Source organism: Sciurus carolinensis, chromosome 6 (assembly GCF_902686445.1).
Source record: "Sciurus carolinensis chromosome 6, mSciCar1.2, whole genome shotgun sequence".
In the NCBI taxonomy this organism is placed as follows: domain Eukaryota; kingdom Metazoa; phylum Chordata; class Mammalia; order Rodentia; family Sciuridae; genus Sciurus; species Sciurus carolinensis.
In genome coordinates this window covers 148,354,387-148,381,129 of record NC_062218.1, presented here as the reverse complement: position 1 = coordinate 148,381,129, position 26,743 = coordinate 148,354,387, and the positions used below count along the sequence as shown (strand labels likewise).

The following is a 26,743-nucleotide window of genomic DNA, read 5'->3' as shown; positions in this document are numbered from 1 at the left end:
ACTGGAGCTTTACCATGCCACTGAAGCGCCTTCACCCCCTCTCTTTGGCTTGCTTTGCAGTACTGCCCATGAGGTTCTCAGACTCTCCGATGCTACTTCCATTTTCGGAGGTGAGAACTGAGGCTCAGACCCTGGAGTGAGCAGAAACCTGCTACCCGACATGAGAGCCGGGAGTCACACCCAGGTCTCCAGATGTCCTAACTCAGGGCTTGTTGCCGTTTCCACTCTGTTCACCAGTGACAAGCGAAACATTGCTGATTCTCTCTCCTTCTCAGTTACCCAGACATGGCCTGTCCCAGAGTCCCATGATGAGGGTGACTTGGACTCAGGCTTTTGACCTGATTTCCCTGGTTCCAGCCTCAGTTAAGCTCTTGTGATGATGATAATGATGATAAATTAGTTATTGTATACTGAGGACTTAAGTAAGCGCTTTTCTTACATGAATTAACTCATTTAATCCTCTGGCCACACTGTGAGATCTGTACTACGAGTAATTCCATCTTAGCACAGGGGATACCCCCAAGGCTCAAGGGAGGAAGCCATTCAAGGGCAGACAGGAGCAAGGAGCCCCGCTGGAATGGGTCTCTCCTGTCCTGCAGTAGCTTCCGAGCAGGTTCGTCTCCCAGTCTGCTTTCCCAGTCCCTGCAGTGTGGACCTTTGTCTTGCGGTCCCTGGCTTCTGCCTTGCCAGGGACATCTTTTCTTGACAGCCTCTCTCATTCAAGGTTCCCCTCTTTCTGCAATCCTCAGTATTCACTAACACCCGCCATGCTTCCTCCAAGTTACTTGCTCATTTCTTTCTTTCTTTCTTTCTTTTTTTTTTTTTTTTGGATCCAGGGATCGAACCCACGGGTGCTTTACCACTGAGCCACATCCCCAACCCTTAAAAAAATTTTTTTTTGAATTGGAGACAGGGTCTCCCTAAGTTACTTAGGGCCTTGCTAAGTTGCTGAGGCTGGCTTTGAACTCTTGATCCTCCTGCCTCAGCCTCCTGAGCTGCTGGGATTACAGCCGAGGCCACCGCACCCAGCACTTGTTCCTTTCTTGTGTTCATAAGAGTGTCACCTCCATGAAGGCTGGGGCTTCTTGGTCCCAGCACAGTGACTAGCACAGAGTAGGTGTTCAGCAAGTGGTTGTTGAATAAACACCACTCATTGCACTGGTTTTGATTTCTTCGCCTGGGCTGGAATCACCTATGAGAGTATCCATACTCCATACTTTTATATTCCCTAGAGCATCTCAGAGAGTCCCAGAAAACCCTACAGTTAATATTTATTGACATGAAGCCATGTGATCCACTCAGTGACAGCCAATACAGCCATTGGTTTGATCCCTCTGGGGCTCTTAATTTTTCTAGAACAAGGAGAGGTGAGTCCCTTACCATCACTCTGCTTATTGCCAGAAGGATCCGGATGGCGATCTCAAGCCCAGGAGGGTCTGTGGTAAGGAGATCCCAACCCCAGATGACACCGTGGACTGAGCTCCAGGTCTAAGTAACGGTAGCTTTTTTCAATGACACCTGGTACCGCGTCATGTGCCATGACCACGGGAGGCCAAAGCCTGTCCCCTCCCTGCCCCTTGACACAAACCAGTGCAGATGAACTAGAAGAGGAATTTCTACCTTTGAGGCACAAGCCAGCTGGGCTGTTGCTACAGATCAGCTAAGAAAATCAGTCATGCCAGCCTCCTGCCGTTCACCCAAGGCAGCCTCTGGAGTGGGAGCGGGAAGATCTTCCTGGGAGGCCGGTTAACCCTGCGCTGCCAGAGACGACCCCGGGCTCCCCAGTCTGCACAGAAAGCCCAGCCTCCGAGTGCCTGACTAAGGCTTTTGTGGTCAGGCCGCGATCTCACAGTCGCCCCCTTGTCTTGTCTTCTAAGTGTGGAGAGGCCGCAGTTCACTGGGAAAATCTTTTCATGGGGTGTGTTTATGTGGTTTGGGTGGGTAGGGACCCTCTATGGGGTGAGAAGACCCTTCGGGTTGATTTGTTGTGAAGAGGTGGCCTGTGGTCTTCTCCTTGGTAGTCCAATCCTGGGAGGGCTACTTCCGCTCACCCCCATGCCCCATAAGAGTCTTCTTCTTGGGTTCTACTATTCTTGTTGCTGTGGCTCAGAGAGGGTATTGTCCTCAAAGGCTCTTGCTCTGGAAGCTTGGGCCCCAGTGTGGTGGAGCCTTTCAGAGGTGGTCCGGTGGGAGGGAATAGGTTATGGGAGCTCCACCCTCAGGAATGGATTGACATGGTCTTGCAAGAGTAGGCTAGGTCTCAGGGGATGGGATCAGTTCCCATGAGGGTGGATCTTTGTGAGTTGGACCCTTCACAGTCTTTTGCTTCCTCTCACCATGTGAGTCTCTTTCGTGGGCTCCTGCCATGCCATGCCATCTGCCATGCTGTAATAGCCAGAAATCCCTCACCAGAGGCAGAACACATGGGGCTGCCCAGTCTTGGGCTTTCAATCTATTGAACCATGAACTAAATAAACCTCCTTTCTTCACCTGTCTAGCCTCAGGTATTTTACTATAGCAAAGAAAAGGGACTGAGATACTCATCATCACCCAATTAAACACAACTAAATTTCCAGGAGGTGTAAATAGGTCTACCCTCATGATCTCAGAAGAGTGCCTTAAAGCAGCAGAGGCAGGAAAGTGGGTAGTCACGACTGTGAGGAGGAGTGTCCCCCAGATGCCCCACCTCTTGTCTTTCCATCTTTTTAGTTCCTCCAGCTTCCTCTTCAAGTTTCTCTCCTTCCTCAGCCCCTCATCCACCCCCGGTCTCCTGAGAACTTTCTTGCAAATGGCATTTGGCTCAGGCTCAGACAGGAAGTGAGGGCACAGAAGCATCAACATGACTTGTGAGGCAAGATGATTTATTGGGATGTTAATTTGTTCTTGAGCTCCCTCATTCTCCTCTTCCTCCGCATGTGCTTGGTCCTTTTGGGTTTCTTGCTTCAGGGATACTGACAGCAGGAGAGCCCGTAGCCCGCAGTTCATCTGCATCTTTTAAAGAGACACTACTAACTGCTTGTGGGTGAGGAGAAGGGAGGCAGCCAGCAAGTCTCATCTGGATGGGAAGGGAAGAGAGGTCTGGGGCAGGGTCAGGCGGGGAAAGACAGGCATGCATCTCCTGGCACATTCCCAGAGAGGGACTTTCTGCTCCCTAGGGAGGTCTCCTGAGCCCTCCGCTCTGTGCATCTTCCTATGGTAGCTCCTGAAAGAGATAAGAAAACCCCATGGAGATGGAAATTAGGGGTTCAGGGAAGGCAGAAACTGGGATAGGGGTTCTGTGCCCCACACAGGGCATGGAAAGGGAGCGGCCCTGCCATGCTTCCAGGGCTCCCTGTAGGCATGGGCCTGGAAGAAATCAGTGGTCTCCACGAGAGACAGGAGTTTCCAGAGCATCGCAAGGTTATGCTGTGTGATTAGCTATTCGTGCTTGGGAAGGGGAGGTTGCTAGGGCTGCTCCAACAGGAACAGGATGCATATGCATCTCCACCCTGGCGGATTGAAGTTCAAAGTGGGAAATCAATAGTCTTTTTTTTTTTTTTTAATAAAGAAAATTACATTTCTTTCAACATTGAGGCCTGCAATTCATATTTGCCCTCTTGATTCTAAGAGGCAAACTCATCCTGAGGGAATGGGGTCTTTTTCTTCCCCAATGTTTCCTTTACCACTTGTGTGCTTTCTCTATCCCTTGGGCATGTCCCATGTCCTTTTTGATTTCATGAGTGCTAATTGGAGGTTGACTACTTGTTGGGTGCTATATTCAGTGGAACAGATACATGATGCACAAAGCGGGCCTTGCAGTCTCATTGGGAAGATGTATACGCATCAAATATGTCTACAGATATTTATACACACACATATGCAATGGGATAACAACTTAGGGAAGGAAAGCTTCTGCTCTAAGGGTGAGCAGTAGCGGCTGACAGTCTGGAGTGGGGCTGGAGGTGGAGAGGGTCAGAAAAACTGGAAGTGCTGCCTGAGCCAAGTTTGTACCATGATGAGTGAGGTGCGTGCATATGTGTGCGTGTATGCTCGTGCAAATGTGAGATGCACACATGTATGTATGGGTGCTTGTGTGCACACAGGAACAGGTGTACATGCAGAGAAAGGATTTCAGGGAGGAGGAAGAACAATCTAGAAGGCACTGAGATTGGGGAAGAAACCAGGTGGTGAGGTCAGGGAGATTGTGAGGAACAAGCTCACCTTGGATATCAGGTTGGGCAGTGTGACCTTTACTGTAAGAGCAATGGGAGGTCACTGAAGGGTTTTAAGGCTGGAGTTTATACGATCTGTTTTGCATTTTAAAAACATTACTCTGCTGCTGTGCTCAACTCAGATGATGGACAGACACCACCAAAGCAGAGAGTCCAGGATTTTCTAAGGAGGTAGAATCATCTGTAACCAGGGAAGGTGTTCAAACATTATTGAGTGAAAAACCAAACAAAAACAAGCTGCAGAATCATACGTGCGGTGATATTTATGTTTTTAAAAAGAATATTCATATGCATGGTATGTACTCCCTGCAGAGAAGTTCAAGCATGCATAACATCTTCCCAGCCCTTTGCTACTTCATTATAGAAGGGAAAATATCTTGGATTTAGGGGCCCACAGGTTTGAGCCATTCTTATATTTGCTGACTTCGGGCATGTCATTTACCTTCTTGGTGCCTCCATTCTTTCATCTGCAAAACGATGGACCTTGGACCTGAGGAGCTCTAAACACAATTCTTCCAACCTTTGGATTCCTGTAACTTTGAGAAGAAAGGCAGTGTGACTAAGGGAGGCCGTGCACATTATGCAGGCAAGTCACATAACCCAGCTCAGCTTCAGCAGCGCAGAGCGAGGGTGACATTCTAGAAGAGCAGCATCAGGACCGCTGAGAGTGAGAACATCTCACGGGCAGCCTGACAGTGGGAGGAGTGGGCAGCTGTCTCTGGTTGTGATTTGCCACCTGCTTGGACCAAAATAGCCCCATCTCCTGGTCTGCTCCAGGAAACATGGGATTAGCTCATCCAGGACTGGAGCTTGGACTGCAGCAAGCTTCTCCCCTGCAAGACCCCATGAACCCACAGGAGGCCTTTAACACTGGCAGAAATGAAAGAAGGGAACCAGAGGGAGGAAGGACTCATGGTGTGGACAATTTTGAAAGCCCCTGTGACTGGCCTGATTGGAGTGGACCCTGGAAACAGGGGAGGGCCACTGTTTTCCTAAGGCTGCACCAGGGAGCCCAAGTTCTTCAGCACGCAACAGGTGTCATTCAAACTGGGACACCCTCTTCAAGTAAGTTGGTGAAATCTTGCTTAAACAAGATTGGACTTCTTGTTTAAATTAAATTACTAAGCTAATTTCACCATGCATCTAAGGGGGAAAATAACATACAGGGAAAATAACAAACGTATCCACCTTTTTAAAGAAAGCACTTTCTTGGATAAATTCCTCAAACCACACTTTAGGAATAACAGATTGAACTTAAGTTTAATTGTTAGGAAGGGGACTGGGTCCTACCTTCACCTGAGCACCCAGAACCTACCACATTGATAGGTCTGTGGTAGGGACATGATAATTACTGAGTTAATAACTTCCAAACTGACTTTGCCTATTTTGAGATGTGGCTGGGATGTCTCTGGATATCTAAATTTCCAGATAATTTTAGTTCTTATCATATGGGGTCTATGAATATCAGTAGAGTGATCATAGTAACCTCACTATAATGGCTTCCTTGTGACCCTCAAGAGCTTTCCTTTTGATTCCTTGATCAAATCGCAGGTCTTAGGGAAAAGAGACCGAATTTGAGCTGCCCTGATGACTATTAAATAGCTTTACTAGCTAGCTCATCACCTAAAGTATCAGGGCCTTGATTTCCTTGTGTTTGAAGATTGAGTATGAACTAGTATTAGTTCTGCAGTGACAACAAATGATCCCTGACTCTCAGTGGCCAGCAATAAGGAAGGTCCAGTTCTTGCTTGTGTTCCATGTTGACCATAGGTCAGCTTCCTCTCTGTGTAGATGACTAGGCTGCTTCTTTCTGGGCCCCATATGGAGACATGCTAGTCACCAATGGCTTTTAAAGCTTCTGCTGAAACAGGGCCTGCCTCTTGTTTGCACACATCCCATTGCCCAAAGCAAGCCACATGGCCAGGCCTAACACCAATAGGGCAGGGAAGCTACTCCTCCCACAGGAGGACACTGGAAGTCACATGAGGTGGTGAAGCTGTCTAGTCTTTTACTGAGAGTCACTGGGAACATTGTCACAATCTACCACAGCCCAGATGCTATTCAGGCTGTGGCGGCTATAGTGTTAGTGTTTCTGGTTTCCTGTTAGCATGAATCCCAGCATGATGGAAAACTTGATGAATGAGAGATAATAAGTTTCTACTTGTTCATCAGCAGCAAAATTCTAAAATGAGTATTTTCACAGCAGGGATGAGCAGTGGTTGAGGAAGGGTCTGGGTGTTTCAGCCTGGTTCCCTAGAAATCATGCCAGGTACAACTCTGGTTTTAGAGGGGTCCTGAGGCTGCTGACTTTGGTGAATGATGTGTGTAGTGCGTCTGGGTTTAGGCAGAACATTGGCAGCATCATTTTTTGAATGAGAGGAGATACGTGTCTGGGAGGGCTTGTTGTTTTCCAGGGTGACCAACTGAAGTGGGTAAGTGAGAACGAAGAGGTTCAGTTGCCTGGGGCTTTGCCCTGGGAGCTTCCCATTGGGTCTATACATTTTGCAACACTGGCGTTGAACCATAGTTCTCTAGATCTGTCCCTGACACTCACTTGGGACGGGAAATGAAAACAGGGTGTGATGGAATTGGAATTCTCTATGACCACTGTTGGTAGGACACAGTCAGCAAGATGAAATTGAACAGGAGCAGACTTTAAGGTTCAGTGTTTAAATTCCCCCAAATTGATGACATCAGGTATCAGAGACATCTCACTGGATAAACGTCCTTCTGCTAGTAGATGATAAACTTTGGAAGTCCAGTTGAGAGTAATTTGACTATGAGCCAAAATCAAATGACTACTGGATATATGGTGTGGATAGTGATTTTAGATTTTAGGTTTTAGTGGTAGAAGTATAGGGACGTCTTATTTCTAGTCTGTGGACTTGGATGGGGCAGCTGGATCAGGAAGGGATAGAGAGAGGGAGAGAGAGATTGGTTGGTTGAGAGGGTGAAGCACCCGGGCCTGGCTTGCTCTGGCGCTCAGCCACGGCCCGCCTCAGGTTGACTGGGAGCTGCAAGTTGTTCATCTGCTATTCCCTTTGCTGGTTTTGTTTCCTTTGTGTCTATGTATGAGTACTTTCCTGTGTGGCGTCTCATTCTGTTGCATACAGATACATATTTTAATGCCAAGTTTAAAGTGCGAGTAGCTTCCTAAAGACAAGCAACTGCTGGTGTGAGCCAGCGAAGAGCAGCGTCTGTTCCAGCCCAGCAGGAAACCTGTAGGTGTTGGATTTCTCAAGAGGAGACCATGCTGTTCCCCAGAGCAGTACCTCTGCTCAGGGGAAACTTAGGAAGGCTCAGTTTTTGAGTGTGGGCTGATTTTTAAGTTCACTTTTTACCTGAGATATGACTCAGGGATGTGGCCGTTGAGGTGCTGAGGTGTTTCTGCTCTAATTTGATAGGGATATTGACCAGTCAGGGCTGAGTAGGAGGAGGGTGAGATGACAGTAGAACAGGCGAGAGAGCTGGGATATTCAGCTTGCAGAAGCTGCAGAACTGTCTTTGATTATCTGAAGTGCAGTCATGTGCTGGGATATTCTCCTTCTGTGTTGTTCTGAGAAGAGTCACGGGTAGTTTGTGGAAGTTATACATGAACTGAGGTAACTATTAGATTATTGGTTATTTCTAATTATTAGAAAGATTTTTCTAATAATTTAGCACAAAAATGGAGTAAAGAGCCTTCACTTGATAATGAGTTCACTGCCCCTAGGTCATTCAACCTAGCAGAAGTTGAATGACCATGTATCTGGGAGGTTCATGGGTTTTGTTTTTTTTTTTAATTATTGTAAACAAATGGGATACATGTTGTTTCTCTGTTTGTACATGGCGTAAAGGCATACCATTTGTGTAATCATGAATTTACATAGGGTAATGTTGTTTGATTCATTCTGTTATTTTTTCCCCTTCCCCCCATCCCTCCCACCCCTCTTTTCCCTCTATACAGTCCTTCCTTCCTCCATTCTTGCCCCCCTCCCTAACCCTAACTCTAACCCTAACACTAACTCCTCCCACCCCCCATTATGTGTCACACCAAGAATGCAAATAATCCAATCGACAAATGGGCTAAGGAAATGAATAGACACTTCACAGAAGAAGATCTACAAGCAATCAACAAACATATGGAAAAATGTTCAACATCTCTAGTAATAAGAGAAATGCAAATCAAAACCATCCTAAGATTCCATGGGGCTTTTATTTTGCTAGTGAATATCCATTCTCTTTCTCCTGGTGATTGTGCCTAAGTTTTGCATAATAAAACTCCTGCTTGGAACTCCATTTGCAACCCACGTGTCTCCAGTGAAGTCATTGATTCAGCCCTTGGCTTCAGCGATGAGCCTGTGAGATTCAGATCTGGCATCTCATCCTTCAGGATGCAGAGATTGGTTAGGAATGAGCATGTGACCCAGTGCTGGCCAAAGAAAAGTAGAGCAAGCAGCCTGGATCACTTATCCATTGGGTTGGAAGCAGGAAGGATGTTCGTCTGGAGAAGGACCAGGTTCTGAGGAAATGAAATCAGACCTGAAATTAGTACCCCTGCAGGGCTGACCAGTCACGTGGGCCAACACGTTCCAGTTTGTGGTAAGAGGTTGGAGAAGGGCTTTCAATAACTTGCAAACAAGAGTCCTTGATAGCTACAATGTGTGCCAGGAGGTTCGGACCTGTGATTTTCCATGTGGTGAGTTACAATCTTATTCACCCATTTATCTCTTAGATGTGTCAGTGGAGGAGCTAAATGCCATCAGGGGCCTCATGAGCAAGAACACGTTGCAAGTGACAGAAAACTTCGGAGCACAGAGTGGGAACCTTTCCTCTTAAAGGCTTCTGGAAGAATCCTCTCCTCTACTGGGGGTGGAAAAGTTAGTAAAAAGGAGAAAAGGGGAGCATTTAATTTAACACCCTTAGGTGTTGCCAAAGTGTCTTACAATTCTTGGTTGATACTCATTTAACCGGAAGTGACCTCTGTAAGTCTATGTGCTGGTGTCAGGGCTTCTGGTGTTGTAGAATCAGCTGTGTTGTGGGAAGTTGCAATTGCATCAGAGGAATTTAATGAGCTCAGATATGGCAAAAGCAGGGGGCAAAAAAGCACTGAGTCATCCTGACACCCAGAGATTAACAAAACAAAACAAAATGCCTTAAAGGATTCCAGGCCTTCTTGACCAACAGTGGTTCCGCACAGTGGGATCTGTGGGAAGCCCTTAGTGGCTTCTAGTTCTGCTCTCCAATTCCTTCCTTCTCCTTTCGTCACTGAAAAAACCCACTCAGAGAGGTTGTGCATTCAATCAATAAACTTTATAGATGCTATCTGAGAGTGTTTTAGGTGTTGGAAATACTTCAAGGGACCAGTTAGGTCCTGCCCTCATGGGGAGTTTACAGTCTTTGAGGAAACACAGATATTAATAGGCAATGACAAAGAATATGTAATGTAACTTCAGTGTCTGTATTAGTTTCCTATTGTTTCTGTAACAAATTCCAGCAACTTTAGTTGTTCAGAACAACATAAATGTATATCTTGTATTCTGGAAGTCAACAGTCTGGTGTGGGTTACAGTCAAGGTGTTGGCAGAGTTATGTTCCTTCTGGAAGCTCCAGGGGAGACCCTGATTCCTTGCTTTTCACTGCTTCTGGGAGCTTTCTGTCTTCCTTAGCTCATTCCTTTCTCATCACTAGACCTCTGTTTCACTGCCACATCCCCTTCTCTGAATTTAACCCCTCTTCCTTCCTCTTATAAATACCCTTTGATCCTACTGAATAGTCTAGGATGATGACCCTGTCTCAAGATCCTTCTTTTAATCACACCTGCAGAGTCCCTTTTCCAGGTAAGGTAGCTGTGTCAGCCAGTCTTTCCTCATTGTGACCACAATACCTGAGAAGAACAACTTAAAGAAAGAAAGTTTATTTTGGTTCATGGTATCAGAGGTTCAGTCATGGTGGGTCAACTCCATTGCTCTGGGCCCAAGGCCAGACGGAACATCATGGCTGAAGGGTGTGGTAGAGAAAAGCAGCTCACCTTCTGGCACTCAAGAAGAAGGGGGCCGAGAGGAGTCTTCTGGGAGGAGTCCTTCCCAGGCATACCCCCAGAGACCCTCTTCCTCTAGCCACACCCCACCTGCCCACCACTACCACCCAGTTAGTCCACTCAAATCAGGATGGACTGCTTAGGTTACAGCTCTCACAATCCAGTCATTTCACCTGTAAATATTCCTGCATGAGCACAGGAGCTTTTGCAGGCTCCTGCACATCCAAACTATAGCAGTAACGTAGTCACAGGATCAAGAGTTTGGGGTGTGGACATCTTTGGGAGCCATTTTCTGCCTGCTGTAGATAGTTATAAGTGTTATGAAAAAAATGAAGCAAAGTGAAGGAAGAGAGAATGCAGGGAAAGGTTTTAAGAAAGGCCTGTGTAGTGGGACCACTTGTGTTGGAACATGAAGTGTGGGCAGGAGACATGGCAAAGCCCAATGAAGGACTTGTAGGTAGAGGGGACAGTGGAGGTGAAGGCCGGGGGAGGGAATCAGCCTGGGCTGTTGGAGAGACAGAAGGAAGGGTTGAGTGCTTAGCGGAGGGAGCAAGAAGAAGAGTGGGAGACAATAAGGGAGGCAGGGCCAGAGGCCTCAGGTGGAGCTTCACCGCTTATGCTGAGGGCTTCTGATCTCATTCCAAGGGTAACGAGGAGGGATTGGTCAAGGAAATGACATGTCTGTTGTAGTGACAGAGAGGACCCATCTGGCTGCTGTGTGAACAGATCACAGGAAGTGAGGTGAGGAGAGAAACCAAGAGGCACATCAAGAAGCTCCTGGAGTTGTCCGGGGAGAGATGAAGACCTGGGCTATGGTGTCGGGTGGGTGTGAAGAGTGGTGAGGTTTGGGATCTATTTTGATGTTAGAGCTGATGGGAATCACTGATATAGACTGGATAGGGAGCAAAAGGGAAGGAGATGAGTCAAGATGATGGTTTTACCCCAAGATTCTGGGTGCCATGTGCTGCAATGGAAAACACTAGGAAAGGAGCAGATTTTCTTTTAACAGGACTCAGGGAAGTCAAGAATTCTGTTTTGTATATGTTAAGTTCGTTATGGCTAAAAGATGTTCAAGGGGCAATGTTGAATGAAAAGTTAGATAATCTAAGCCAAGGGTTCTGAGGACATGTGGAGTCTATAGTATAAATATTTCAGCCCAGGCACGGCCTTTAAATCCATGGGGTTGGATGAGATCACCAAAGGAGTGACAATAAAAGTTAGTGAGAAGGGGGCGATCCAAGATGGCGGCCTAGAGGGAGACTGCACCCCCGGTCGCTCCACAACCCAGGAGTTAAGAAGGGGAGGCATTGAGAGACTCGGACTGAAGTGGAGCCACGGGTGAGTCTGCCCACTGGGTAAAGCTCGGCCCGGGTGGCAGGCCCAGATAGAGGTGGCTTATCGGAGCCGGGCAGGGCAGCTAGAGTCATCCACAGGCAGTCCTGCGCACTCCGGCGGTGGGCCCCGCCCACACAGCCAGCTTCTCCAGGTTCTCGGAACGGAACTGGCCCGCTAGTGAGAGCCTGTCTGAACAGAGCAGGCTCCGAGTCCCGGAGCCCCTGCAGTGCAGTGTACTCCTGCAAAGAACCAGCGGAGAGCCTCGATCTGCAATCAGCCTCAGGGATAAGGACAGGGCAGCCGGAGACCTCTTCAGGCGGCTCTGCCCACTCCGGCTGCGGGCTCTCTTCACAGGGCGATCCAAGATGGCGGCCTAGAGGGAGACTGCACCCCCAGTCGCTCCAGAACCCAGGAGTTAAGAAGGGGAGGCATTGAGAGACTCGGACTGAAGTGGAGCCACGGGTGAGTCTGCCCACTGGGTAAAGCTTGGCCCGGGTGGCAGGCCCAGATAGAGGTGGCTTATCGGAGCCGGGCAGGGCAGCTAGAGTCATCCACAGGCAGTCCTGCGCACTCCGGCGGTGGGCCCCGCCCACACAGCCAGCTTCTCCAGGTTCTCGGAACGGAACTGGCCCGCTAGTGAGAGCCTGTCTGAACAGAGCAGGCTCCGAGTCCCGGAGCCGCTGCAGTGCAGTGTACTCCTGCAAAGAACCAGCGGAGAGCCTCGATCTGCAGTCAGCCTCAGGGATAAGGGCAGGGCAGCCGGAGACCTCTTCAGGCGGCTCTGCCCACTCCGGCTGCGGGCTCTCTTCACGGGGCGATCCAAGATGGCGGCCTAGAGGGAGACTGCACCCCCGGTTGCTCCAGAACCCAGGAGTTAAGAAGGGGAGGCATTGAGAGACTCGGACTGAAGTGGAGCCACGGGTGAGTCTGCCCACTGGGTAAAGCTCAGCCCGGGTGGCAGGCCCAGATAGAGGTGGCTTAGCAGAGCCGGGCAGGGCAGCTTGAGTCTTCCCAAGGTAGCCTTCCACACTCCGGCAGTGGGCTCTTCCCACACGGCCAGCTGCACGGTGCAGGCCCACAGTGAGAGCATTTCCGCACAGAGCCAGTTCCAAAACGTGGAACCAGTAGGGGGCTAGGGGCAGTATTCTTCGAATGAGCTGCTTTATCAGATTCCTCCAAGACATCAGGCTACTGAAGGCTGGGAGGTGATACACTGGAAATCTACTGGGACACTATAAGCCAATAGTGGAAAACTGCAATATCTCAGGGTCCCACTGACAACTGACCATTATGAGAAACAAGGGAAGAAAATGTCCCAAACAAACCTAGATACTACATCAATAAAACCCAATGACAGCACAGCAGAAGAAATGTCAGAAAGGGAGTTCAGAATGTACGTAATTAAAACGATCAGGGAAGCTAATGAGGAGATGAAAGAGCAAATGCAGGCATTGAAGGAGGAGATGAAAGAGCAAATGCAGGCATTAAATGATCGCACCAATCAACAGTTAAAAGACCAAATACGGGAAGCAAGAGATCATTTCAATAAAGAGTTAGAGATACTGAAAAAAAACCAAACTGAAATCCTTGAAATGAAGGAAACAATAAACCAAGTTAAAAACTCCATAGAAAGCATAACCAATAGGATAGAACACCTGGAAGACAGAACCTCAGACATTGAAGACAAAATATTTAACCTTGAAAACAAAGTGGAACAAACAGAGAAGATGGTAAGAAATCATGAACAGAATCTCCAAGAACTATGGGATATCATGAAAAGGCCAAATTTGAGAATTATTGGGATTGAGGAAGGCTTAGAGAAACAAACCAAAGGAATGAACAATCTATTCAATGAAATAATAACAGAAAATTTCCCAAATCTGAAGAACGAAATGGAAAACCAAGTACAAGAGGCTTATAGAACTCCAAACATACAAAATTACAACAGACCCACACCAAGGCACATTATTATGAAAATACCTAACATACAAAATAAAGACAGAATTTTAAAGGCCGCGAGAGAAAAGAATCAAATTACATTCAGAGGGAAACCAATAAGAATATCAGCAGATTTTTCAATCCAGACCCTAAAAGCTAGAAGGGCCTGGAACAACATATACCAAGCCCTGAAAGAAAATGGATGCCAACCAAGAATCTTATACCCAGCAAAACTTACCTTCAAATTTGACGATGAAATAAGATCCTTCCATGATAAACAAAAGCTAAAGGAATTTACAAAAAGAAAGCCAGCATTACAGAACATTCTCAGCAAAATATTCCATGAGGAAGAGATGAAAAACAACGATGCAAATCAGCAACAGGAGGCGCTAGCCTAAAGGAATAGCCAAATAAAGGAGAAACCAAATCATGTCAAAAACAAATATGAGTCAATTGACTGGGAATACAAATCATATCACAATAATAACCCTGAATGTTAATGGCCTGAATTCATCAATCAAAAGACACAGACTGGCAGATTGGATTAAAAAGAAAAATCCAACAATATGCTGCCTGCAAGAGACTCATCTCATAGAAAGAGACACCCATAGACTAAAGGTGAAAGGATGGGGAAAAACATACCATGCACACGGACACAGCAAAAAAACTGGAGTATCCATCCTCATCTCAGATAATGTGGACTTCAAACCAAAACTAGTCAGAAGGGATAAAGAAGGACATTACATGCTGCTTAAGGGAAGCATAAATCAGCAAGACATAACAATCATAAATATCTATGCCCCGAACATTGGCTCATCCACGTACGTCAAACAAATCCTTCTCAATTCCAGAAACCAAATAGACCACAACACAATAATACTAGGCGATTTTAACACACCTCTCTCACCACTGGATAGATCGTCCAAACAAAAATTGAATAAAGAAACTATAGATCTCAACAACACAATCAGCAATTTAGACTTAACGGACATATATAGAATATACCATCCAACACAGAATGAATACACTTTCTTCTCAGCAGCACATGGATCCTTCTCTAAAATAGACCATATTTTATGCCACAAAGCTACTGTTAGTAAATACAAGAAGATAGAGATACTACCTTGTACTCTATCAGATCATAATGGATTGAAATTAGAAATAAATGACAGGATAAAAAACAGAAACTTCTCCAATACCTGGAGACTAAATAATACACTATTATATGATGAATGGATAACAGAAGACATCAGGAGGGAAATAAAAAAATTCTTAGAAGTAAACGAGAACAAAGACACATCATATCAAAATCTCTGGGACACTATGAAAGCAGTACTTAGAGGAAGATTTATTTCATGGGGTGCATTCAAAAAAAGAAGTAGAAATCAACAAATAAACGAGTTAACACTACAGCTCAAAGCACTAGAAAAAGAAGAGCAGACCAATACCAAAAGTAGTAGAAGACAGGAAATAGTTAAAATCAGAGCCGAAATCAACGAAATCGAAACAAAAGAAACAATCGGAAAAATTAATAAAATAAATAGTTGGTTCTTTGAAAAAATAAATAAAATTGATAAACCCTTAGCCACACTAACAAAGAGAAAGAGGGAGAAAACTCAAATTACTAAAATTCGGAATGAACAAGGAAACATCACAACAGACACGAGTGAAATACAAAACATAATTAGAAGCTATTTCGAAAATCTATACTCCAACAAAACAGAAAACCTTGAAGACATCAACAAATTTCTAGAGACATATGAACTACCTAAACTGAACGAGGAGGACATACACAACTTAAATAAACCAATTTCAAGCAATGAAATAGAAGAGGTCATCAAAAGCCTACCAACAAAGAAAAGTCCAGGACCAGATGGGTTCTCAGCCGAGTTCTACAAAACCTTTAAAGAAGAGCTCATTCCAATACTCCTCAAACTATTCCATGAAATAGAAGAGGAGGGAACCCTACCAAACTCGTTCTATGAAGCCAATATCACCCTGATACCTAAACCAGACAGAGACACATCAAGGAAAGAAAATTTCAGACCAATATCCTTAATGAACATCGATGCAAAAATTCTCAACAAAATTTTAGCAAATCGCATACAAATATATATTAAAAAGATAGTGCACCACGATCAAGTGGGTTTTATCCCAGGGATGCAAGGTTGGTTCAACATTCGGAAATCAATAAATGTCATTCACCATATCAACAGACTTAAAGTTAAGAATCACATGATTATTTCAATAGATGCAGAAAAAGCATTTGATAAAATACAGCATCCCTTCATGCTCAAAACACTAGAAAAAATTGGGGTAATGGGAACATTCCTAAACATTATAAAGGCCATCTACGCTAAGCCCATGGCTAATATCATTCTAAATGGTGAAAAACTGAAAGCGTTCCCCCTAAAAACTGGAACAAGGCAGGGATGCCCTCTTTCACCGCTTCTATTCAACATCGTCCTTGAGACTCTAGCCAGAGCAATCAGACAAACCAAAGAAATTAAAGGGATACGAATAGGAAAAGAAGAACTCAAACTATCCCTGTTCGCTGATGACATGATTATATATTTAGAGGAACCTGGAAATTCCACCAGAAAACTTTTAGAACTCATAAGTGAATTCAGTAAAGTAGCAGGTTACAAGATCAATCCTCATAAATCCAATGCATTTTTATACATAAGTGATGAATCTTCAGAAAGAGAAATTAGGAAAACTACCCCATTCACAATAGCATCGAAGAAAATAAAATACTTGGGAATCAATCTCACAAAAGAGGTGAAAGACCTCTACAATGAGAACTACAGAACACTAAAGAAAGAAATTCAAGAAAACCTTAGAAGATGGAAAGATCTCCCATGTTCCTGGATAGGCAGAATTAATATCGTCAAAATGGCTATACTACCTAAAGTTCTATACAGATTCAATGCAATTCCAATTAAAATCCCAATGATGTACCTCGCAGAAATAGAGCAAGCAATTATGAAATTCATCTGGAAGAATAAAAAACCTAGAATAGCTAAAGCAATCCTCAGTAGCAAGAGTGAAGCAGGGGGTATTGCAATACCAGATCTTCAACTCTACTACAAAGCAATAGTAACAAAAACGGCATGGTATTGGTACCAAAATAGACAGGTAGATCAATGGTACAGAATAGAGGACATGGACACAAACCCAAATAAATACAATTTTCTCATACTAGACAAAGGTTCCAACAATATGCAATGGAGAAAAGATAGCCTCTTCAACAAATGGTGCTGGGAAAACTGGAAAACTATATGCAATAGAATGAAACTAAACCCCTATCTCTCACCCTACACAAAACTCAACTCAAAATGGATCAAGGACCTCGGAATCAGACCAGAGACCCTGCATCTTATAGAAGAAAAAGTAGGTCCAAATCTTCAACTTGTTGGCTCAGGATCAGATTTCCTTAACAGGACTCCCATAGCACAAGAAATAAAAGCAAGAATAAACAACTGGGATAGATTCAAACTAAAAAGCTTTCTGTCAGCAAAGGAAACTATCAGAAATGTGAAGAGAGAGCCTACAGAGTGGGAGAATATCTTTGCCAACCATACCTCAGATAGAGCGCTAATTTCCAGAATCTATAAAGAACTCAAAAAACTCTACACGAAGAATACAAATAATCCAATCAACAAATGGGCTAAGGAAATGAACAGACACTTCACAGAAGAAGATGTACAAGTAATCACCAGATATATGAAAAAATGTTCAACATCCCTAGTAATAAGGGAAATGCAAATCAAAACTACCCTAAGATTTCATCTCACCCCAATTAGAATGGCGATTATCAAGAATACAAGCAACAATAGGTGTTGGCGAGGATGTGGTGAAAAAGGAACACTCATACATTGCTGGTGGGGTTGCAAATTAGCGCAACCACTCTGGAAAGCAGTGTGGAGATTCCTCAGAAAGCTTGGAATGGAAACACCATTTGACCCAGCTATCCCACTCCTTGGCCTATACCCAAAGGACTTAAAAGCAGCATACTACAGAGATACAGCCACATCAATGTTCATTGCTGCTCAATTCACCATAGCCAGATTGTGGAACCAACCTAGATGTCCTTCGGTTGATGAATGGATAAAGAAACTGTGGCATATTTATACAATGGAATATTACTCCGCAATGAAGAATGATAAAATTATGGCATTTGTAGGCAAATGGTCGAAATTGGAGAATATCATGCTAAGTGAGATAAGCCAATCTCAAAAAACTAAAGGACGAATGATCTCGCTGATAAGCGGATGAGGACATATAATGGGGGGTGGGACGGGCTAGCATTAGGTTTAGGGTTAGGTTTAGAGTTAGGCTAAGGAGAGCAGTAAGAATGAAGGAAAGAAGGACTATGTAGAGGGAAAAGAGGGGTGGGAGGGGTGGGAGGGGTGGGAGGGTTGGGGGGGAGGGGAAAATATAATAAACATCATTACCCTATGTAAACGTAAAAAAATAAATAAAAAAAAAAAAAAAAAAAAAAAAAAAGTTAGTGAGAAGAGGACCCTGGGAGAAGAGAAGAGCCCAGGGACCCTCTAACATCAGGAGATCAAGGAGAAATTTGAGATGGAGGTCCAAAGAGTTGATAGAAGAATCCAGAAAAGGTGAGGTCCAAGATGCCTATGAAAGCATTTCAAGAAGAAGGAGGTACCCAACTGTATCAGGTGCTGCTTATAGGGCAAGTAAGAATTATGGAGGCTAAACATTGTCCACCACTGGGTGTGGGACCTGGAACTGTTAAGGACCCTAGAAGGAGGTGTTTCTGTAGAGTGAAGGATTGGATGGAAAAGAGGATGACAAGACAATGGCTGGTGAGGGATTGAAGGTGGCAGTTAGGGTTTTGTCAAGAAGGTTTGTGGTAGGGGAGAGAGATGAGGGAAGTGATTGGAAGGGAATGTGAGTGCTAAGGTGGTGGGAGGTATTACACCCAGTCTGTAGGTGTAAGGAAGGATCCTGTTCAGAAGAAAAGAATGTCCTTGAGGGACAGAACTGGGAAAACTGCATCAGTAAAATCCCTAGCAGGAAAGAAGCAAGGGGGTCCACATGCATAGACAGAGGTACTGTCTCTACTTCAATGATCAGTGGGAATTTGAGATTTGTGTCCTGAGAGTCAAAGTGACACTAGTGATCCTTGCCTGTGTCTTCCTTCCTGGCCACTGGGAGCTGATTTTTCCAAGAAACTGGAATAGCTGAGTGGGAGTGGGGTAAACATTTGACAGTGTTTTCTAGGAGCTCAATGTGAGTGCAGCTCAGGGTTGTGCCGGCTTCCTGATGAGTCTCAGAACCTCTGACCTTCTGACCCTTGTCCTCACCCACACTCACCCAATTCAAAGTGGCAGATCTTATCGTGACAGAAGGAATGTGTGGTGCTTGGTAAAAGGCAGATTCCTGGGTCCTATCCCCAGTTTATTGACCAATATCTACATTTGAAGTCAGGATCCCCAAGCTCTTAAACTTGATGGGTTGTCAATCAATGCTTTCAGACCATTAACTTGATTTTTAAAGGAACATGTTCTTAATTCTCTGCTCTAGGTCACATTAACTACTGGATTTGGAGAAACTGTCAGGAAATTCTAATTCTTTGATTAGTCTTCCTTCTCCTTAGCACTACTCCTTTGCCCTATTCTCCCTTGATTTTTACCTTCCTGACAAGCTACCACTGAGTACTGCCCATCCAGCAGAAATTCCTGAAAAATGCTAATATTTGATATCTGGAGGTTCTCAGGGTGTGGTGTGTTTGGTTAAGAAAGGCAGAGTTTTGTGGACTCAGCAATGAACTGAGGACATATTCTTCTCTCCTTGAAGTTTATTTCCCAACAGGAAAACTATCTCTACTCTCAAAACTTGTTTGCCCCTTTCTTGTTGCCACGAACATATTGCCGTTCAGCTTCACAGAGGTACTCATTATCCTCAGAAAGCTATTTTATTTAAGAGATAAATGTTTAAAACAACGGTTTCCAGGGTACATGTTCAAATGGATTTGTTTTTGTCAGAGGGCTAATGCCAGGGAGAATCATCATTTTTGCTCCATTGACATCCCAAGTATGCTGGGCAACTTTCAGTTTATTTTTCAGAATAGACTCTTTCCTGACCCAGGACCTTTACATATCCCATTCCCTCTGTCTGCAAAACTGTACTCTCATTTTGTTTAACTGAGTCTTTTCCTTCTTCAGACCTATGTTTAAATGCCAAGTCCTCTGAGAGGTTTCTCTACTCCTGTATCTACTATAGGTCTTCTGTTTGCCTTCTTTATTACTTATCTCTGCTCCATATTTGTTTCTTTTATTGATCTTGTTACAGTTTGTCATTATTTTATTGTTTATTTACTTAATAATGACTATATCTTCCAATAGATTATAAGCAGTGTGAAGGCAGAACCTCATTTGATTTGTCCTTTATTTTGTCTCTAATACTTGGCACTGTGGTTCCTCATTTGTTGATTGAATATGCCCAACACAGGAAGAGGTGTGTTATAACACATGTTGGTTCCTACTCCTGAACCAGGTAGGATTTGGCTCAGCAGCAAGTGACCGCAAACTAGATAGCAGAGGCCTGAACAAGATGGAAATTTACCCCTCTGGTGTGGAATGGTTCATTGACAGTCAGGGAATCGGATTCCTTCCAGTTCATAGCTCTGTAGAGCTAAGGATACAGCCATTACACTCAAGGTCCAAGATGATAGCTGGAGCTCTGCCATCAATCACCTCACTCTACATTCTAGGCAGGAGTTTGGTAAAGAGGTGAAACATGATGGAAAAGCCCATGCCAACTGTCTTTCACAAAAATTCCCCAGAAGTTACCACTACACTTTTGCTTTCCTCTCATTGGCCAGGACTTAGTCACATGATCATATCTATCTGCAAGGACACCTGGGAAATGTAGTTCTTTTGGGAGGACACATTATTGCTCTAACTAATATTAAAGGCTTTGCTAATAAGAGTGATGGGGAGTTTGGGTAGTTGCATAAGCAACTATCAGTCTCTGCAATACCTTTCCTACCCAGAAACCTTCAATAGTTCCCCAGTACATTTTAGGCCAAGAGTTTTTTGTTGTTGTTTATTTGTGTTTGGTACAGGGTATTGAACACACAGCACTTTACCACTGAGCTTCATCTCCAACTCTTTTTAGTTTTTATTTTAAGACGAGGTTTACTAAGTTGCTCAGAGATTCACTAAGTTGCTGAGGCTGGCCTTGAACTTACTATCCTCCTGTCTTAGCCTCCCAAGTCACTGGGATTATAGGCATGTGGCACCGTACCTGGCATGTCAAGAGTTCTTAATACAGTTGTGTGTCTGAAATATTTTAGAAACTTTTTCAAAAGGGATATGCTTAGGCTTCAACATCCAAGATTCAGAAGATTTGGGGAGGGTTTGTTGTTGTCATTTTGGGGAGTCAACCATGACCTTCTCCTCCACTGCAAGTCTGGGTTCTGACTCAGGAGTCAGGCAAGCAGGCAACAAAAATCCATCTTTATTCCTGATCTGACCATTTGGAGAAGGCAGCTTTTAGGTGTACAGGGCAAGCAGGCTCCTCAATGCTTCCCACTCCTGAATTAGGCAGACTTACCAGGTTGTAGGCAGTGAGCCCACAGTGTGCACTTTGGTGGGGAGAGCCTTTGCTTTTGATGGTGTGGCCGGAAGTGGTCCAGAACACATGTGCTCTGCCAGCACCAGGTCCCCAGGAGCTGAGCCGCCTCTGCCCATTTCCTCCTCTTAGACTCAGGAATCAAATAAGTTGTACCTGTTTCCCATCCCCTTCCCAGAAGAGGTATGAGTCAGGAGTGGGGCAAGAGGCCAAGTGGTTATTCTGGGGAAGCTGAAGAGTGGGGAACAGTGTGAGTTCCCCTAATCCGCACCATAAAGCCCACATTCCTTTGCAAAGCATCTGAGCACCTTTGTGGTCTTCTGGGACCTGTGCTTCCAGCTTTATGTCTTCCTTCTTCGTATTCCTTCTGCTCCCACATTTTCCTATCCCAGGGTGGTTGCTCATGTTATTTTCCTGTGTGGAGAGCCCATCCTTTTTAACTCTGCACATTAAACTTCAACCTTCAGTCAGAGTCCAGGACCAATGCCATATTCTTCAGAAAGTCTCCATCAATCCCGCCCTACCAAATTCATCTCCCTTTGCTCTGCATTCCCATGACACCTTGATTCTGCCATATATACCAGCTTCTCATTATTCACACATACTTCCATGAAGATGGACACCACTAGTTGCTTATCAGGAAAGCAACAGAAGGCAGACTTGCGTGGAAGGAGGTAGGGAATTGGAAGACTGGGAGGGAAGGGAGGAGATAACTGCAGGTCTGCGTGGTTTGGAGCTGTGTCATGGTCCCCCTTCACACTGGCTGTGCACTCTCCAGTCACCACGGGTCTCAGCCTGCTTGGCATTTCTTACACTGAGTCTGCCTCACATAGCCACATGACTTGTCTGGCTCTTGTAGATGGATCTGGACCAAGAAATACCCCAGGACAAAGAAACGCTCTCCTGTGGATCCACCAATTGCCTTGTAAGCATCATGGTGAGTCTTCCTGAAGCTTGTGTCAGTGACCCCAGATCTGTCCCTTGGGGTCACTCAGATTATACTGACTGTTTTTTCCACAGGAAAGTCCTTCCAGCATTGAAAGTCAGACAACCTGCCCTTGTTTCAATCTCCTCTCGATAAAAAGCATTCGATAACAGTTGTTTTTATGAATGATGTTAATAGTGCTATGATTGATCTTTAAATGCCAACTATGAGTATTTAGCAAATGAAGAAAGCCTGGGTCAGCCAAGAGAAATCAGAACATCAGACTTTTATGGGCATTTTAGAAATATTGATCCTAGAATAACAGACAACCTCATGTGCTTATCTTGATAAATGGAGTGTGGCTGCTTGCAGGATAGTGTTGGCTCTCTGGCCACATCTGGGCTCAGTGGAAAAGGATCTGGGAAGGACAGGTGATGGTTTCTGGGAGGGGGAAGGAGAGGGCAGTGGGGAGATGTCAGTTACTTGCTGTCATGACATTAACCAATTTTAAAGGCCAATAGGTAGGCCAGTTCTTGTCTGGAGTGGGTGCAGCGTGGGACCTAGAATTCCTGATGTTCATTCTTAAGTGTTTATGCTTTTGATCAAAATGCCTCACTGCTGTTGAAATCCAGAGGCTGATGAAAGGTTGATCAACTTCAGTGGGTTTTTGTTGCTGTTTTGGTTCTTTCGTTTTCTTACCTCTTGGCTGTCTCAGCTACCACCTCCAAAGGCCAACTTTTACGTTAATCTGCCTAGTTAAATGAGAAAGAATCATCTTTTTTAGTTAAATGAGAAAGAATCATTTCACTTCTTCCACTGCCATTCTTTTTGGGAAGCACAATAATCAGTCTTTAATGAGCTTGTGACTCTGAACCGAGGTATAATAATTTTGGTGACTCTGCAGCTTCCGTTGATGGAAATACATTTATTTTAGAAGCTGATGACCTGTGGGAAAAGACTATTATTCTAAATATCATGATGAGGTCATGGGAGCTGATGGAGGGCTTGAGGGGGCGGGGGAAGAGAACCAGGGAAAATTAGAATTGCATATGAATGAAAATAGACTGTTTTCTATTCTGAGCAAGAGATCCTGATTTTGTGATTTTTTTTTTTTTTAGGGGTGTCAAAGCAAAATGTGTACAGATGGGAGCAGTTTCTGGAGGCTGGTTCCACCCTTTGCCTAGGAGACCTCAGGTGACATGAAGGGTCGTGGGGAGGTCAGCCTTAGGTCCTAGCATGGAGAACTAGAGGGCTAGCAACTGGAAAGGTGATGGTTACTGGCCACGTTTCATGTCCTACCTTAGACTTGATCCTGTTCTGAAATTTCACAGGAAGCACCACATGCACTTTGATTATATAAAAGGCCGAGAAGCAAAAAAGGAATGAATGAATGAACAAAGTGCACAGTCACCCATAATGCCACCCCTCAGTCAGCACCACTGCACAGACACACACGGAGACCTACCTGTGTAAACCTGTAGTGTTGTCAGCTGGGGGTCTTAGGAGGCACTCTCTTCTTTAGTCTCATTCTTTACCGTAATACCCTGTGTACATCTTTCTTGGTAAAGAAATGCAGTCTGTCATGCTGATTGGTTGCCTTCCAAAAATCTATTCCTACCTCCTGGCTTTGCTGCAGAACTCATGGTTTCTAAGCCAGGTGCTTCGGGTGTCATTCTACCCCTAGTTCCAGGGCGATCGTTGATCAGCTTCACCAATCAGCCTATCTTGTTGCCCAGACCTTAGTGGTAGGTTCAGGGATGTACACATAGCCCAGTTTGGATCAAAGAGATATTGGCTAATAGTTTCTCTTTCATTCAAGATTCTGGGCCAGGCACAATGACTCACACCTGCAACCCCAGTGGTTCAGGAGACCTGAGGCAGGAGGACTGCAAGTTCAAAGCCAGCCTCGGTAACAGAGGCCCTAAGCAACTTAGTGAGACACTGTCTTAAAATAAAAAAATAAAAAGGGCTGGGAATGTGGCTCAGTGGTTAAGAGCTCCTGGTTCAATTTCTGGTACCAAAAAAAAAAAAAAAAAAAAAAAAAAAGAATCTGGAATTGATGCTGTCTCTTACCTAGGAAGATTTGTGACCACTATTGTCAGTGGCAGGGACAGCCGAGAATGAAGCTGTAGAGTTGAGAATATGGCAGAAAACATGAACCTCCAGAATCTATCAGGAACCTCTGGATCACAGGTCTGAACCACCCCTGGACCTTTCAGTTAAATGAGCCAATAATTTTAATCCTGCTTGAGCTAGATTTTCAGTTGCTAGCAACCCAAAGTATCCTGAACAATACAGTCATTTGAGAGAATGGAATAATAATATATGTGCGATAGGCATTTTCATGTCTCCCATCCAATCTGATCTTTAAATAGTTGTGTGAGATAAGCGCATATGTTTGCCACGTGCAGGATTGGAATCCGGAGGGGACAATGGACTGTTCAAGGTCTAAGGTCACATAGCTCAGTAGGGGCAGATCTAGGCTCTCTGAATTCTGGAACACAACTTTTTAAAATCAGTTATGCTTCAGTGTAAAGAGACTGGGATCCAGTGGAAAGAATTCTGAAGGACAGAGCCACATTATTGGGCTGACCATAGAGATGTAAAGGTGACTTATCATGTGAGTCACTTGCATCCTGAATTTTGAACTTTAATATGTTCTCAATGTGCAGACTGGGGAGATCTTTTCGGCAGGTTTGTGAGGTCAAAACTATTTCTATGTAATGTTAAAATGATATTTGCCCTTTATCGTCGTTCTCTGCCAGTGAATAGCAGAGTGTCGTGGAGGCTTCATGGGATGTGATGCACAACAGACTGAATGCAGAAGGACACATGAGCATCCGCTGTCCTCTGTAGAGTCAGATAGGCAAGAATTTGCAGAAATGTCACACAATGCCAACCCTCTCATTACGGACAGATGGAACCCACTCAGACAACAGCGGGTCAAGTCCTCAGAATGTGGGAGGGCGTAAGGGTGTTCTGAGACTCCGATACGAAGAACCATTGGACTAAAGGATAAGGATGATTTTTCAATTCAATTTCTTTGAGAAGACTCATATAAGAATATCGAGTTTCCTTTTGCCTTCTGACACCTGGACAAAATATAATGTGAACTGGATATTTGGCCATTGAGGGGTAATACAATTGGAATAAGTTAAACTGATTTGTACAACTTGGGTCAAAAGTTCACTTAGGGATCACACTGAACCTGTGTATGTTGATGAAATTGATAAGAAATGGCCTGTTTATTACTTTGTGATACATAAACACACGAGCACTAGGCTTGTGCAATGAGAGGTTTCTCTCTACTGCACACAATAGCAGTCAGGGTTCCTGTGTGCAAGCAGCAGAGGCTGACTCCAGTTGATTGGGCAGAAGAGGAGTTTACCAAAAAGATACTGGAGCTGGGCATGGTGGTGCGCACCTGTAAGATCAGCAACTGGGGAGGCTGAGGCAGGAGGATTGAAAGTTGGGGGACAGTCTTAGCAACTTAACAAGGCCCAAAGCAACTTAATGAGACCCAGTCTCAAAATAAAAAATGAAGAGGGCTGGGGATGTGGATCAGTGGTTAAAGACCCTGGGTTCAATCCCTGGTGCCAAAAAAAAAAAAAAAAAAAAAAAAAATAGATACTGGAAGTTCTCAGCATTGTTAGGAGAAATGGAGACCTGGGTCAGAAGCCAGGCTTCCAGGAGTAATGAAAACATCACTACAAGGAAAAGACCAATGGAGGGGATTGTCACCCTGCTGTGCCGAGATCTCAACTTTGCCAACACCGTCACCTAAAGTCAGATCTGTTGCCATTCTCCTTGCCAGGAAGATGCAACCCTTGGAAAGTCTCCTGATTTCAGTTGCTGTCTTTGGAATCAAGTCTCCTTGGAGTGGTCTTGCAGCCAGGGCCCTGGACACACACCTTCATGGAAGCTACAAGGGAGGCTGAGGTTTGATTGGAGTCTCTTGGAGAGGTGGAACACACAAGGCTGGCAGTATTTCAAACATAACAAAAGCATTAACAGAAGCGGAGAAACCAGAAAACAGCGTTGATGTTCACAACACCCGGTGTCGGGTGTCCTGGAGTTGTGGTGGTACGGAAGGTCAGGCAGATCTGGGCTCGGATTCTGGCTTTGCTGTTGCTACCAGCTGTGAGGCCTGAGGGGAGTCACTTAAACTCTCAAAACCTCATGACATCTCCTGCCTCCTGGGGTAGATAAGAGGATTAATTTCATTTCCTGGAAACAGTAGCATCCAATAGAATATTGTGTGTACTTACTATGCACCCAATAAATAGTAGCCCTTCGCATTACCAGCTTTCAGGCTCTTTCATAGATATTTTCTCCTTAGCAGGATAAGGAGGAGTGGGGCACAAGGAGAAGAAATATTGCCTAATATTTGAGCAACAACTCACATTAGGATGTGCTTCTGAACTCTGACCCTGGGTCTATCTCCTATCCTAGTTCCTAGACCTCATCACCTCCTTGTGTAATCAAAAGGGGCAGGTGACTTTCTGCCATGGAGGACTTCAGTGAGAAAGCCCTCACCAGATGGGTCCCTTGACCTGGACCTTCTGAGCCTCAAGAACTCTGGGAAAAGAAATCTCTGTTCTTTATAAGTTACTCAGTATCAGATACTCAGTTATAGCAGCACAACACAGGCTAAGATCCTTAAACTTCACAATTAAGACCAACTGATTCAGAGAAGAAATGTGCAGACACT

At 44.7% G+C, this 26,743-nt stretch overlaps 1 long non-coding RNA gene across 1 annotated transcript; it reads left to right on the top strand.

Annotated features, from left to right (window-relative positions):
• The first annotated feature begins 8,684 nt into the window (after positions 1-8,684).
• On the top strand, positions 8,685-26,686 carry LOC124987399 (uncharacterized). The gene is made up of 4 exons (XR_007109185.1): positions 8,685-8,889; positions 21,967-22,044; positions 23,151-23,226; positions 25,847-26,686. It is a non-coding gene; the product is annotated as an uncharacterized LOC124987399 (long non-coding RNA).
• Positions 26,687-26,743: the final 57 nt, after the last annotated feature.